This window comes from Ambystoma mexicanum, chromosome 1p, assembly GCF_040938575.1.
Source record: "Ambystoma mexicanum isolate Mex_15411 chromosome 1p, UKY_AmexF1_1, whole genome shotgun sequence".
Lineage (NCBI taxonomy): Eukaryota > Metazoa > Chordata > Amphibia > Caudata > Ambystomatidae > Ambystoma > Ambystoma mexicanum.
Genome location: NC_090921.1, coordinates 79,861,338 through 79,877,254, shown reverse-complemented (window position 1 = coordinate 79,877,254; position 15,917 = coordinate 79,861,338).

The window sequence follows — 15,917 nt, the reverse complement described above, 5'->3', positions numbered from 1 at the left end:
AGAACCTACAGTGGAGAATTTACAATGTCTGAATATTTCGTATGTTTCACATGGTGTATTTACATTGTTGATCTCACAATTTTTCGACATTTCGATTAGCCAGTTGCGATAACACAATGGTTTGGTAATTTATTTTTTGGTCCATTGATTCGTAAAGTTTAGCTAAGGTCAATAGGTCCGTATTCATAGCTGACAGCGTGTTATTCACCATTGCATGCCCCACTGCTAGATACTTTGCTGCAGCAGGCTGGTTAGCTGTACCTTTGGACACTTTATTCTTCATTTCATTGTTTAATTGTCTTGGTGTCACTGGTAAGGAGGACAATGGATGTGTTCAGATCTCATTCTCTACACGTTCATAAGATTCTGTAAAGTGTATATTGGGTTGCACTCTTAAAGCTTCAACCGACGGTACAGATCTTTCGGTTTGTGTTATCGCCACCTTTTCGGCTTTGGCTTTTATTGGAGAAACCTCAAGTTGTATTAGGTCAACAGTCAGCAGTGTTAGAATGCACAACAACTATTTCTTCCTCAATGCAAGAGGTGTTGCTAGTATTCATAAAATCTAAAGCCTCATTGTCAACTTTACCAGTAATACGTAGCTCATTGTAAGCCGCTCTTAGTCTGTGTTGGTTCTCCACAGTACAGGTAGAAGGCTGTGCAGTACATGCGTTAACTACCATTGAATGCTCACTGCTTACAGCCGACTCACAACGATTACCTTCAGTTGTCATCGTCGTATCCAAGAGCCCATCCGTCGTCGTGGCTCCACTGATGGATACTGGCAAAATCTTGTTTAGAGCAACCACCTCCTTATCAATTTGGGCATCCAGTTGCTTTGGGTTATTTTGAGTTATCGGTCTTTCATGTATTCGGTGGTCATTAGAGTTATAATATGTCCGTATATCCGCTCCCATAGACCGGGTGCAAGGACGCCCTTTGAGAAATGACTTTCTCTCAGCCATAAAGCCAAACATCTTTTTATGTGCAGGAGAATCCCTGTGCCCTTGGCTGAGGACATCACCAGGAACACGTAATGGCATACCTGTTTTTAAGCTAAATTGGGTATAAGACATTGGGCCTCATTACGAGGTGGGCGGTAAGGGATTACAGGTAACACCGGTAAGGGCAGCGGTAACGGTAATCCCTTACCGCCCTATTACGAGTTCCCTTTGCGGGTCCTCCCTTAACGCCTGGTTTTACCAGGCGTTAAGGAAGGGACCCGCAAAGGGAGTTTTGTGCTAATAACGGTACCGCAATTTGCGGTACCATTATTAGCGCCTTCCCCATTCCCATTGAGCCCTATGGGGGCTCGAATGGGGAAGGGCCCTGGTGAATGGGGAATTACCGCCCCCGCCAACCTTGTAATGGGGCGGTAATAGCTCCATTCACCAGGGCGGAGTCTGGAAGGATTTGGAGGCAGCCATGGCGCTAATAGCGCCATGGTTACCTCCAAACTCCTAATGAGGCCAATTGTCCCAACGCTTTTAAATGAGTGCTCCGTAGATAATAAATCAGAGCACCTCAGTAGTTGTATAATGGAAAGACTTTTGTACTAACACACACTTCAGTGCCTACCCACTCGAAAGTACTAATCCCCAGGAGGCTCACCTCCTTCCAGGGATCAATACCCTGTAGCTCTGTGGTCTTCAAACTTTTTTGGGCAGGGCCCCCCTGAGCAAGATTTGGGCAGGTCGGGACCCCCCAGAAATGCCAAATGGACAGTATATATTGCACGCTGTCACCTGCTCCCATCACAGTCGCTGGGCTCCCTCATCCCACTCCTACCCAGTCTCTGGTCTCTCCCCACCCATCACACTCCATGGGCTCTCCCCACTCTGCTCCCACCACTATCCCATGGTACCTGCCGATTATGCTCCCACGATAGTCCCTGTGTTCCCCCCATCCCATTCCCAACACAGTCTGAGGGCCAGTGGCAGCTGGTGATTTTTTTTTTTAAGTGGAGGGGCATAACTATTTCCCCCAAAAATGCCATAGCGACCGAGCATAGTGCGGGAGCACGAACCATTAAAGAGGGGTTTGTGGGGGGGGGGGGTTCCCCCTGTGAATTCTTTTTAAATAATGGGTTAAAATGTTGCATTGTAGAGCATACTTTTAACAAAAAAATGGGTAAATAGCCAAACAGTTTGCAATTGGTGCTGGGGAGCCCAGGGGACACGCAAGACATTTGTTTTACTGGACATCTATGATAGATGTCCAGTAAAAAGATACCATCCCTGTCCCCTGGGCTACACTGGGCCTAACACAATCAACATGATTATGTGTGTATGCAAGGCGCTGCACATTCATACAGCAATCACTCTATCATTCACACGAGTATCCATCACCATACACTCACTCATAACATAAGCAGACACGCATCCATACACATGTTTAAATAAAAACAATGAACAAAAACCTACCTTCTGCATTGGCATGCGTGTGGGTGCGGAAACGCCCTGCTCAAGGCTGCTCAGTCCGTATGTGTGAGGAGGCGCAGGAGCTCCCTCTCGGAAATACAGACATGCAGTGCCCCAGCCAGCATTTCCAATGATATATGCAATGATGGCGAAGCAAAACGCCCCAGCACTTGCATGGCTCAGTGAGCATGTGCGGCTGGGGAACTAAACTGAACTGTCAAAGGGAAACAGTGTTTCCCTTTGACAGTTCAGCCAGCCCAGGAGCACTCCATCAGCTGCAAAAAGCAGCTGAGGGAGTGCTCACTGTTTCACTGGGCTGGCTCCTTAGCTCCTCCATAATGGGTGAGGGGTCACTGGGTGGGCGCCCCCTCGCCATTATGGATGAGCCACCAGGCTCGGACAGGCCTATAGGGCAATGCCTGTACCAAAAATGTAAAATGCTAGTGTGGGCCAGTAAAAATGGGCCACCATTTTGGACAATGTGGACCAGTTTGATGAGTTACTTAATTAAGCAATTAGTAATTTTGACCATTGTTGCTGAATATATCACAATTTACTTACATTTTAACACAAAGCACCCCCTTGGGTACTAATGAAACAGTGGGCCTCATTACAACCCTGGCGGTAACTGTGCCGCTAAAACCGGCACGGCTGCCGCCAGAGTTGCATCCGGGTCCGGCACCCGTGAATGGGCAATTACCGGGTCATGCCGAGTTAGGCAGACCTGATAATTGCCCTTTCGTGGGTGCCGGTACCAGTAGATCCCCATCCCCATTGAGCCCTATAGGGCTCAATGGGAATGGGGAGCTCGGATGCACCAGCACCATTAAAACCGGTGCATCCGACGAGCTGTGCTCGCGGGTGCCGCACGGCCAGGCTGTCAGACATCCGCAAGCACAACTCTTACTATGGCGGTACGGTAGCTTACCGGCACCGTTGTTACCGTACCGCTATAGTTGTAATGAGGCCTAGTCTGTGACTAAAGGAATGAATATCCATTTATAACTGCAGGCCACTTTTTTATTGTTGCCTGAGACAGTTTCATGCTTCAGCCCGACCATGTGAGCCACCCTGGCCATTTCTTCTAAACTAAAAAAAAAAAAAAAATTTACATAAATATATATATATATATTTCATGCTGAGCTCTCAGGGCCCCCCAGGGATGAACCCGCGGACCTGTGGGGGCTCGCGGCCCACAGTTTGAATACCGCTGCTGTAGCTGGACTTGTCAAACACTCAATACACGTGCTCTTCACAATTGTATTGTATTGTATTTATTTACTTTATATAGCGCTTTACTCCAAAGCGCTCAAATGTTCACACTAAGCGCGGCAACCGAACAAACACCACAATGCAAGAGGGCCAGAAAACAATGATATCACAATCAAAAAAACTTCAGCTAAGCACCTTACCCAGCATCATATTTTTTAAGGCGCTAGCATTCAGGGCCCACTAGCCCAGACCAGCCCAAGACAGCCACAGACAGCAGCCCTTGAATCCAAAGTCCTTTACTCCAAAGCACGCGCGCAAAAGCGCATGCACCACCAGTATATGGAAAACTGGGTAAAGTGGGCGGAGAATCCGCACTTAGCAAAAAATCCAGGGAAATCCAAACAGAACACCAAATAAATAGTGAAATGACAGTTAAAGTTGCGTTGCAACAAATGAATCCAGTCAAAAATAGAGTCCACTTCTCATTTCGTACCGTTTCACAGGAAAGCAGAAATCCAACGCCAAAGTCCCAAACTTGCTCGGAGTTGCAGCGTGAGTAGCAGCCACAGACAGCAGCCCTTCAATCCAAAGGCCTTTTCTCCAAAGCGATGAAATGAATACAACACAGCAAGTTCAGCTGTAATTAAAACATGTTCGTTCAAGTGTCTGGTTTATACGTAAAAACCAGAACCATTCTTAATTCTAGATCTGGCAGATAAAAGGGAGGCAGTTTAGGAGCTAGGCTCCTGTCACATCCTAAAAATAACTGATATGAAAGAATCAGAATGGTAGACTCAATTCAAATGGGTAAGCCTTCATTCAGAAGAGACAACGCCCCAGGGGATGAAAAAGAAGGAGGAACCCTTTTTAAAAGAGTATGGGAAGAAGAAAAAACCCAAATTCCCAAGAAAAGGGTGGAAGGGCAGACCAGTGAAGAGTACTGTTTGGAAATAATGGAGGGGGTGGGCTTTGGTCAATACAGAAATTAAAATGGGAATTGAACATAAAAGAGTAAAGAAGAGTGTCTGGAACAAAGGTTTTGAACTGCAGATGACGGGATAGTATTACTGGGAAAAACGTCTTGACATAAATTTGGAAATAGCTAAAAGAAAAAGTTGCTTAGCAAGATAATTACTCTATAAGATCAAACAAAAGAATAGAAGGATTCCCAGGAAAAGAAACTGGAATAGAAAAACAATTGAATGTTTACAAAAAGTGCTACCACAGGGTTCTCCCTCCTGGGAAAACTTTGGAAATTAAATGGGCATGCCAGCTCTAAAACAGACTATGGGCCTCATTACAAGTTAATGGGCCTCATTACATTACAAGTATGCCGGTCCGGAAATTGCGGTGCCTGTCGCTCCATACGGGCACCTTTTTGTGGACCAGCACACTCCCAGTCGAGATGCTGTAAACTCAATCACGGCAAGTGACCTACCGTATCCGGCAGCACCGTGAACGGAATCTGCGGAATGACACGTCAGACATGCCTGAAACACCGGCACAGCGGTAGCATGACCACATTACGAGTACCAACTTCACGGAAACACCAGCATCGCAGACCAGGCGTTAAACAGTGTCAGGTGCGCAGGAACAGGCCACAGGTGACCAAAATCAGCCCAAGTGCACACCATGAGCACTGGAAAAGCACAAACGAACCACTCCCACAGCCGCCACCCCTTCCAACACAACCATGCTTGCAGCAGCAGCAGCAGTAATGGAACAGAGGCCTTACATTAGGGATACAACTGGAAGAGGCAGAGGAGGCGGCAGAGGCGCAGGAGGAGTAGGAGGGTCATCATGGCTATGCAAAATAACAATGGCCGGCAGGTAGCACCCCACAGGCAGCCACCCATACCCTGCATACGGGCCACACAGTCTTCAACCTCAGCCAAACACAGATCCATACCCTAAACAGTGACTCATCACATACATAGTGGACCCGATCCACAATGACCCTGTCAGCCTCATCCAGATCCGTACTGCCACCCCCCCCCCCCCCCCCCGTTTTTGTGCTACATTTCCTTGCCACCGGCACCTACCAACACACTGTGAGTGAACGGCATGGGCTGACTCAACCCTGTTTTTCAAGGGTCCATTTCCAGGTCCTGGATGCCCTCCTGTGGCATGTGTCTGATCACATAGCCCTAACCAGAACACTTGACCAGGTCAATGCCACCAAAGTCACATTCCATGCCCTGGCCGACATGCCCAATGTGACTGGTGCATTGGACTGCACACATATGGAGTTGGTGGCCAGGCATGCCATTGAGGCAGTCTCCAGGAACCGTAAACTTTACCACTCCCTAAATGTACAGATGGTGTGTGATGCACACAGCCTCATCACCTATTGCTGTGCAAGATTTCCAGGATCAACACACGATTCTATGGTGCTGAGGAACTCCACGCTGCCAGGGTACATGGCACGTCACAGCAGAGAGAGGACCTGGCTGTTGGGTGAGTGCAATTACCAAAACATGTGCACTGTGGAATTGGGGTGGCGGCGATAACTATCTGCAGTGCATGTGTGCAATGGAATGTCCGACACACAAATAGCATGCATGAGTTGAAGGGCATGAGTTGAAGGGCATGCCTCATGGGTGTCAAATGGCCAGACGGAGCATGTGCATGCATAATAGCAGCAAAGCTGGACTGGCACATACAATGCACTACAGGTACCAGAATGCATCACACCAATGCCCCCAAACCCCTACAAAAACACACTGAGCCCAATCCACACCACCTGCGGCAAAGACGAATAATTGAAATGCAGCCTACCACCCCACCTCCGAACCACTAGCATATGCATGTGACATGAATGGCAACAAAATAGCTGGACATATGAATGGATGGGTGATAGGACCATCATAAGACATGCAAATTGAAACCAGATCAGAACATGCATTAGTCTGAGGTGTTGGTGGCGTAGTCATAGGGTCATAAGGCAAGGTGGGTGTGAATGGGTGATGGAAAAGTGACAGCAAACCACCCATCCACCAAGCATAGGGACCAAGTATATTGGCTGCATGGCAATCATTAGGCTGTCGTCGCCTTCCCAGTCCAATCAATTCCTTCAATGCTACCCCTCTATGTATATATCCACATTGATCATTTTGCCTGATTGATAGATGCTCGTCAACCACTCCCATGCAGCATATCATGTACATCAAAAGGCAAGTATGACGTCACGTATGTACTCAATCCCTAAATAAGAGCAATTTTTATTTGTGCACGTAAAGAAACGTTAGCACCTGTGACAGCTCTGCCTACCAGGCCTGCGGCCCCTGGCAGGATCTGACCGGTCGGGCACCCTGGCTGTAGCAGACAGATTTGTATTTTGCAGGCCAAGAAACAAGCCACCTTGTAATGCCTGTAGAGCCTGCTTGTAGAGCCTGTTCCCCATTGCAGACTGGACACCGGAGGCGCAGGAGACCTCTCCACTGCAGGAGCAGTGCCCCCAGCAAGGTAGGCTTCTAGTCCTATTTTGCAGCTACTTTGGCAAAATATCCCTACTTTGCCACCTCACGCGAAAACCGCGTGTTATTTACCCACTTTGCCTGCCCTGAGCTGCATATTGTGTACTGGCCTACTTTGCCTGCCCAAAGCTACATACCATGTACTAGCCCACCTTGCCTGCCCTGGGCTGCATATTGTTTACTGGCCTACCTTGCCGGTCCTGAGCTGCATATTGTGTACTAGCCTACCTTGCCTACCCTGAGCTGCCTAATGTGTACCTGCTTACATTGCCTGCCCTGAGCTGCATATTGTGTACCTGCCTACCTTGCCTGCCCTGAGCTGCCTATTGTGCACCTGCATAGCTTGCCTGCCCTGAGCTGCCTATTGTGTACCTGCCTACCATGCCTGACCTGAGCTGCCTATTGTGTACCTGCCTACCTTGCCTGCCCTGAGCTGCATATTGTGTACTGGCCTACTTTGCCTGCCCAAAACTACATACCATGTACTAGCCCACTTTGCCCGCCCTGAGCTGCATATTGTGTACTGGCCTACTTTGCATGCCCTGAGCTGCATATTGTGTACTGGCCTTCTTTGCATGCCCAAAGCTACATACCATGTACTAGCCTACCTTTCCTGCCCTGAGCTGCATATTGTGTACTAGCCTACCTTGCCTGCCCTGAGCTGCATATTGTGTACTGCCCTACTTTACCTGCCCAAAGCTACATACCATGTACTAGCCCACTTTGCCGCCGTGAGCTGCATATTGTGTACTGGCCTACCTTGCCTGCCCTGAGCTGCATATTGTGTACTGGCCTACTTTGCCTGCCCTGAGCTGCATATTGTGTACTGGCCTACTTTACCTGCCCAAAGCTACATACCAAGTACTAGCCCACTTTGCCTGCCCTGAGCTGCATATTGTGTACTGGCCTACTTTGACTGCCCAAAGCTACATACCATGTACTAGCCTACCTTGCCTGCCCAGAGCTGCATATTGTGTACTGGCCTACCTTGCCTGCCCTGAGCTGCATATTGTGTACTGGTCTACTTTGACTGCCCCAAGCTGCATATTGTGTACTAGCCCACTTTGCCTGTCTTGAGCTGCATATGGTGTACTGGCCTACCTTGCCTGCCCTGAGCTGACTATTGTGTACCTGCTTACTTTGCCTGCCCTGAGCTGCCTGCCCTGAGCTGCCTGCCTATTGTGTACCTGCCTACCTCGCCTGCCCTGAGCTGCCTATTGTGTACCTGCCTACCTTGTCTGCCCTGAGCTGCCTATTGTGTACCTGCCTACCTTGTCTGCCCTGAGCTGCCTATTGTGTACCTGCCTACCTTGCCTGACCTGAGCTGCCTATTGTGTACCTGCCTACCTTGCCTGGCCTGAGCTGCCTATTGTGTACTGGCCTACCTTGCCTGCCATGAGCTGCATATTGTGTACTGGCCTACTTTGCCTGCCCTGAGTGGCATATTGTGTACTGGCCTACTTTGCCTGCCCAAAGCTACATACCATGTACTAGCCAACCTTTCCTGCCCTGAGCTGCATATTGTGTACTGGCCTACCTTCCTGCCCTGAGCTACATATTGTGTACTGGCCTACTTTGCCTGGCCAAAGCTACATACCGTGTACTAGCCCACTTTGCCTGCCCTGAGCTGCATATTGTGCACTGGCCTACTTTGCCTGGCCAAAGCTACATACCGTGTACTAGCCCACTTTGCCTGCCCTGAGCTGCCTATTGTGTACCTGCTTACATTGCCTGCCCTGAGCTGTCTATTGTGTACTGCCCACCTTGCCTGCCCTGAGCGGCATATTGTGTACAGGCCTACTTTGCCTGCCCTAAGCTACATACCACGTACTAGCCCACGTTGCCTGTCCTGAGCTGCATATTGTGTACTAGCCTACCTTGCCTGCCCTGAGCTGCATATTGTGTACTGGCCTACTTTGCCTGCCCAAAGCTACATACCACGTACTAGCCCACGTTGCCTGTCCTGAACTGCATATTGTGTACTAGCCTACCTTGCCTGCCCTGAGCTGCATATTGTGTACTGGCCTACTTTGCCTGCCCAAAGCTACATACCATGTACTAGCCCACTTTGCCTGTCCTGAGCTGCATATTGTGTACTAACCCACATGGCCTGCTCTGAGCTGCATATTGTGTGCTGGCCTACTTTGCCTGCCCAAAGCTACCTACCATGTACTAGCCCACTTTGCCTGCCCTGAGCTGCATATTGTGTACTGGCCTACCTTGCCAGCCCTGAGCTGCATATTGTGTACTGCCCTACTTTGCCTGCCCTGAGCTGCATATTGTGTACTGGCCTACTTTGCCTGCCCAAAGCTACATACCAAGTACTAGCCCACTTTGCCTGCCCTGAGCTGCATATTCTGTACTGGCCTACTTTGCCTGCCCAAAGCTACATACCATGTACTAGCCTACCTTGCCTGCCCTGAGCTGCATATTGTGTACTGGCCTACCTTGCCTGCCCTGAGCTGCCTATTATGTACCTGCTTACTTTGCCTGCCCTGAGCTGCCTATTGTGTACCTGCCTACCTCGCCTGCCCTGAGCTGCCTATTGTGTACCTGCCTACCTTCTCTGCCCTGAGCTGCCTATTGTGTACATGCCTACCTTGCCTGACCTGAGCTGCCTATTGTGTACCTGCCTACCTTGCCTGCCCTAAGCTGCATATTGTGTACTGGCCTACTTTGCCTGCCCAAAGCTACATACCATGTACTAGCCCACTTTGCCTGCCCTGAGCTGCAATTTGTGTACTGGCCTGCCTTGCCTGCCCTGAGCTGCATATTGTGTACTGGCCTACTTTGCCTGCCCTGAGCTGCATATTGTGTACTGGCCTACTTTGCCTGCCCAAAGCTACATACCATGTACTAGCCTACCTTTCCAGCCCTGAGCTGCATATTGTGTACTGGCCTACCTTGCCTGCCCTGAGCTGCATATTGTGTACTGGCCTACTTTCCCTGCCCAAAGCTACATACCATGTACTAGCCCACTTTGCCTGCCCTGAGCTGCATATTGTGCACTGGCCTACTTTGCCTGCCCAAAGCTACATACCATGTACTAGCCCACTTTGCCTGCCCTGAGCTGCATATTGTGTACTGGCCTGCCTTGCCTGCCCTGAGCTGCATATTGTGTACTGGCCTAATTTGCCTGCCCTGAGCTGCATATTGTGTACTGGTCTACTTTGCCTGCCCAAAGCTACATACCATGTACTAGCCTACCTTTCCTGCCCTGAGCTGCATATTGTGTACTGGCCTACCTTGCCTGCCCTGAGCTGCATATTGTGTACTGGCCTACTTTCCCTGCCCAAAGCTACATACCATGTACTAGCCCAATTTGCCTGCCCTGAGCTGCATATTGTGTACTGGCCTACTTTGCCTGCCCTGAGCTGCATATTGTGTACTAGCCCACTTTGCCTGCCCCGAGCTGCATATTGTGTACTAGCCCACTTTGCCTGCCCTGAGCTACATACCATGTACTAGCCCACTTTGCCTGCCCTGAGCTGCATATTGTGTACGAGCCCACTTTGCCTGCCCTGAGCTGCCTATTGTGTACCTGCTTACATTGCCTGCCCTGAGCTGTCTATTGTGTACTGCCCACCTTGCCTGACCTGGGCTCCCTATTGTGTACCTGCCTACCTTGCCTGCCCTAAGCTGCATATTGTGTACTGGCCTACCTGCCTGCCCTGAGCTGCATATTGTGTACTGGCCTACTTTGCCTGCCCTAAGCTGCATATTGTGTACTGGCCTACTTTGCCTGCCCTGAGCTGCCTATTGTGTACTAGCTTACTCTGCCTGCCCTAAGCTGCATACCATGTACTAGCCCACTTTGCCTACTGCATGCCCATCTGACAGAGGCCACTGTTTAGCTTCGCAGACCTACAAGATTGCCTATTGCTAATGTTAGCTATTGCGAGCATGCCTATCTGCAATAACCAACTACACTGAAAACAGCCTACAGCCAGTCGCTGAGCTGCTCTCATTACTTAGTAAACCTTGGTACCAGCCTATGCCCCTGGCCTAACCTGAGAAAAATTACTCTGTTCCCCACTACTACGACTGTTACTACTACAATGCTAGAACCCATGAGCTCCATAACCTATTAGTGATTACCTAGACATCACTGTTTCCCCCCCCCCACCAGACATAGATTAGCATCCTTAGGATAGAATGATCTCCACCCTCATCTCTCTGACCACTTTCTGGTCCACAATAATAACAGTAAACCACCCACCGCATTTTTGTCCACTGTAACATCGAACTCTGTTTAGCGCCGACCAACCATCACCCCAGACACGGACCCTCAGTCGATAAAGTTACCTATCCCCTACCACTTTCTAACAAACATCCCGTGTGACACCTTAAGCAGAAATGGCAAATTACGATCAAGACTACCTAAAATCTATGAACCTCCAGCCAGACTAGTCACCAAACCTGGTAATAGAAGAGACTTCCAACTCAATGCCACCAAACTAAACACCTCCCCCACCAAAAGAGATTCCCACTTTAACAGTCCCATTAACAATCACTGCAAATCAAGCAATAGGCCAACCAAAAAGAAAGGTTGTGCCACCCCTGTGACACCTAAACCAAACACCCCTCTGAAAGGTGCCCTTATTAATGCTAGGTCATTAATAGCACATGCCACCGAAATTGCCGATCTCATCCAAATAGGTGATTATGACCTCCTAGCCTTAACAGAAACACCAAGCAGCAGGACCCGCGCTGATGCTTGCCTTGCCCCCTAATTACAACATTCTCAGAGAAGACAGAACTAACTCTCGAGGAGGCGGCTTAACCATCATCGCTAAAAATAATCTTACCATAAAAATAGAAATGCCTTCAAACACCAAATCCTGCAAAACCTTAACCACTAAACTCTTAACATTATCCTCTCAATCTATTAATATACACCTCATCTATAGGCCACCAGGTCCCGTTGGAACTTTTGAGGAGGACATCTCTATGATCCTCTCAAATAACCTAAAAAACTCATCGCAAGCCATCCTTCTGGGATACCTGAACTTAGGTTTCAACGACTATAAAGATTTGCAAGCGACCAATATCGCCAATGTCATCTCAGAACTAGGATTCACCCTAAGAATTTCACAACCTACCCACGAAAAAGGCCGAACACTCGACTGGGTAGCCAACCACAACTGTAATATAACTATTACTGATGTCAGCCCACAAATCTGGACAGATCATGCTCTAATAACCTTCCTCATAAATGAAAGCACTACCCAACCTAAGGAAAATACATTGGCTCCCGCTTTACCAACCAGAAATTAAAAAAACATAACCACGGACAAACTGCTACCACTTATCCTCCCAACTCTAAACTCCCTACCTGAATCACTAAAGCCCTCAGCTCTAGTGAATGAATTCAACTCAACCATGGCCATAGCCTTGGATACTATCGCCCCTTTGAAAATGAGAAAAAGTAAGCCAAGAGCACACTTAATCACCTGGTTTACCCCTCACCTCAAATCCCTAAGGATTGAAAACCGCAAATGTGAATCCGCCTGGCGACTAACTCCATCTGAGACTAATAAAGCAGCTCTCATCAACGCCTCTAAGATTTACAAGAATGAAATAAGGAGAGCTAAAAAAGAAAACTTTAACAATTGAATACTGCAGGCTAAATCTGGAACCAAAGAGCTATTCATTATACTAAAGGAACTGGAAAACCCCATCCCTGCTCCGGACAACTGCGACAAAAATAAAACGTGGTGCTCCAATATCCAAAAAGCGCTTAACGACAAAATAGCTACACTCCAAACTAAAATTGAGAAAAAGAAACAAAATATTCCTCCTTCAAACAAAGAGGTAAACCACCTACTTCTACCAAACCAGAACAAGAATTCAGCTTCACCAAAGTAACTATTTTAGAGATTGAAAGATAATACTCTCGCTCAAACCTTCCAACTGTCGAGGCGATATATGCCCAGCCCAACTGATAAAAGATGCGGCCAGAGACCTATCCCCATTTATTTCTAAACTCATTAATGCATCCTTTGCATCTGGCACAATACCAGACAACCTCAAACAATCATGGGTCCTCCCCCTCCTTAAAAAGCAAACTTTGGACCTTTCCATCCCGACTAACTACAGGCCAATTACAACGGTGCCATTTCTGTTAAAAAATACTAGACAGAGTGGCTTACTTACAGATCCAAAAATACTTGGAGCTGCATCAACTATTAGGTACCAGACAATCAGGCTTTAGGCCTCAGCATGGTACCAAAACCGCGCTTATCGATCTCAAAACCCAGGTCGATGAGCTGAGAGATCTTGGAAAAACAGCCGTACTCCTCCTACTGGATCTCTCATCAGCATTTGACTTGGTAGATCATGATGTGCTCTGTACCCACCTGGAATCTGCGGCCCACTTCTCCACACATGCCATTGCGCGGATCAAGTCGTTCTTAAGTGGCAGAACTATGAGGGTTTTCTCTACCTCGGCAGCGGCTGTCCCAGTACCTATCACATGTGGCGTTCCCCAGGGCTCCTGCGTCTCTCCTACCATGTATAACATTTTCACAAAGCCCCTGTTTGATGATCTGGACCTTCTGGGTGTCACCTACACTAACTATGCAGATGTCACTCAGATTCTCATCCCACTTTCGGGAGATTATGAACAGGATTTGGCCTTGGTTTATAAGATATACCTCATCATCCAGGCATGGATGGCCCGTCATGGTCTCTGCCTGAATTATGACAAAACGGAACTCATCATACTGGGGAATACACAAAATATCAAAAGACTGAACGATGACTATTCATCATTTGTTATAGATGGCAACACCATTAAAGTAGCAAAAGAGGTAGAAACATTAGGTTTTTACCTCGACTCTTGCCTCTCCCTAACAAAGCAGGCGAGAGTGATGGCCTCTAGTACCGCATACACCTGTAAATTGATTAGAGCAGCAAAACCATACCTGTCCGCTACCAGCAGCCTCACCCTATCAAGAGATCTGGTATTATCCAAATTGGACTACTGTAACACATTATACATAGGGTCTAATAAACACACGCTGCAAAAAATCCAAACCTTGCAGAACAATGCTCTCAGAGCCGCCTTAGGAATCCCAAGAAGAGAGCATATCTCAGATGTCAGAAGACAATCTAATTGGCTCTCTACAGCGGACAAAATTAAACTCAAAACAGTATCACTAACATTCAAAAGTATTAATGATTTAGCCCCCAAATACCTAACAGAAAGGTTCAAAAGAAGAACTTCCAATAGACCTACCAGGGGAGCATATACCAACCAGCTAGTTGTGCCCCCATTTAAACTGAGCACTGCCGGAGGCAACAGCTTCCCTATCAAAGCAGCCCAGTTGTGGAACTCTCCCGAATCCTCTTTAAGGTCTGACCAATCCTATCCACACTTCAGACTTAACTGTATTAAATGGCTCAAAGAAAATGACCTATAACTGACCGACACCAGGATTACCTACGTCTTACCCATCTGCTAACCTGTAGCTGAACGCATACTTACATGCTCATCTCCCCCGCTTACTCCACCTTGCTTTTTGACTGCCAATGTATACTGTGTATACACCTCTGTGTACAAATACCTGTGTATATAACTCTGTATATAGCTCTTGTACAAGCTTGTAGGGTATTCATTATCCTGTTGTCAATATATCCTGTATCTACTTGAAATGTGTAACTAACCTGTAAGCTTAAAGTATTCTTGCACACGCGCCCGGATACCTTCGGGTGTGGCGCGCACTATAAATAAATAAACAAACAAACAAACAATGCCACCGGCACACTTTCACCCGGACAAGCCAAATTTACTGTTTGACAGTGTCATTCCTTTGACATTAATGAATGCAGACAGAAAGCCATCAGATCACTGATTCTACGCATAACTATCCGTACAATGCAGACACCAATTTCCATTGACCATGCGCATGGTACCAGGCTCATCTATGACATATGCTACGTCTTGTGCAAATTGCATGTAATAACTTGCATTAGTAAGTGAACAATATACAGACTGTACCAACATGATACAGGCCCCACAATGAGTGTGCCCCCTTTCTGTCCATCCCGTGCAGGTGATGCTGGATACCCCTTGATGCCATGGCTGATGACCCCGTGAGGCAACCACAGAACCAGCACAAGCAGGGATGCAACTGTGCTCACATCAGGACACGTTGTACGATTGAACAGACATTTGGCTAGTTAAAGGCAAGGTACCGCTGCCTGAACAGATCAGGGGGTGTGGGTGGGGGGCAATGAGGTACAGCCCTGTGAAGGTGATCAAGATAGTCCAGGCCTGTGGCATGTTGCACACCATGTGTAACCATGTGTATCAGGCGCAACATACCACTACCCCCGGACATGAACATGCACCCACCTAATGCTGAGGATGAGAATAACAGTGATGAGGAGCTGCCATTGGCACATGGCAGGGATGCCATGGATGGCCGTGAGGCACGCGATGCACCGATTAACCACTATTTCTGAGTACATCACACAAGCACATGGCCTAGGACAGCTAACGCACTTAGCACTGTACAGGAAATTAAACACTCACACTAAAAATGAATGTCCAGTCATGATTTCAATGCAAAACCAAGCGTAATGTAAATAATTAAATGTAAAACAAATCTGGAACTACACCCACCAGCCAAACTATCCGTTCCCACTCCCCCTCCACCTTCCCCTCCTCCTTTCCCTCCCTTTTCCCCTCCCCACCATCCCTCCCCACAACCCCTCCCCAACTATCCCTCCACACCACCCCTCTACAACTATCCCTCCAGATACCCCATCCCCAACTATCCCTTCCCACTCTCCCTCCCCAAAT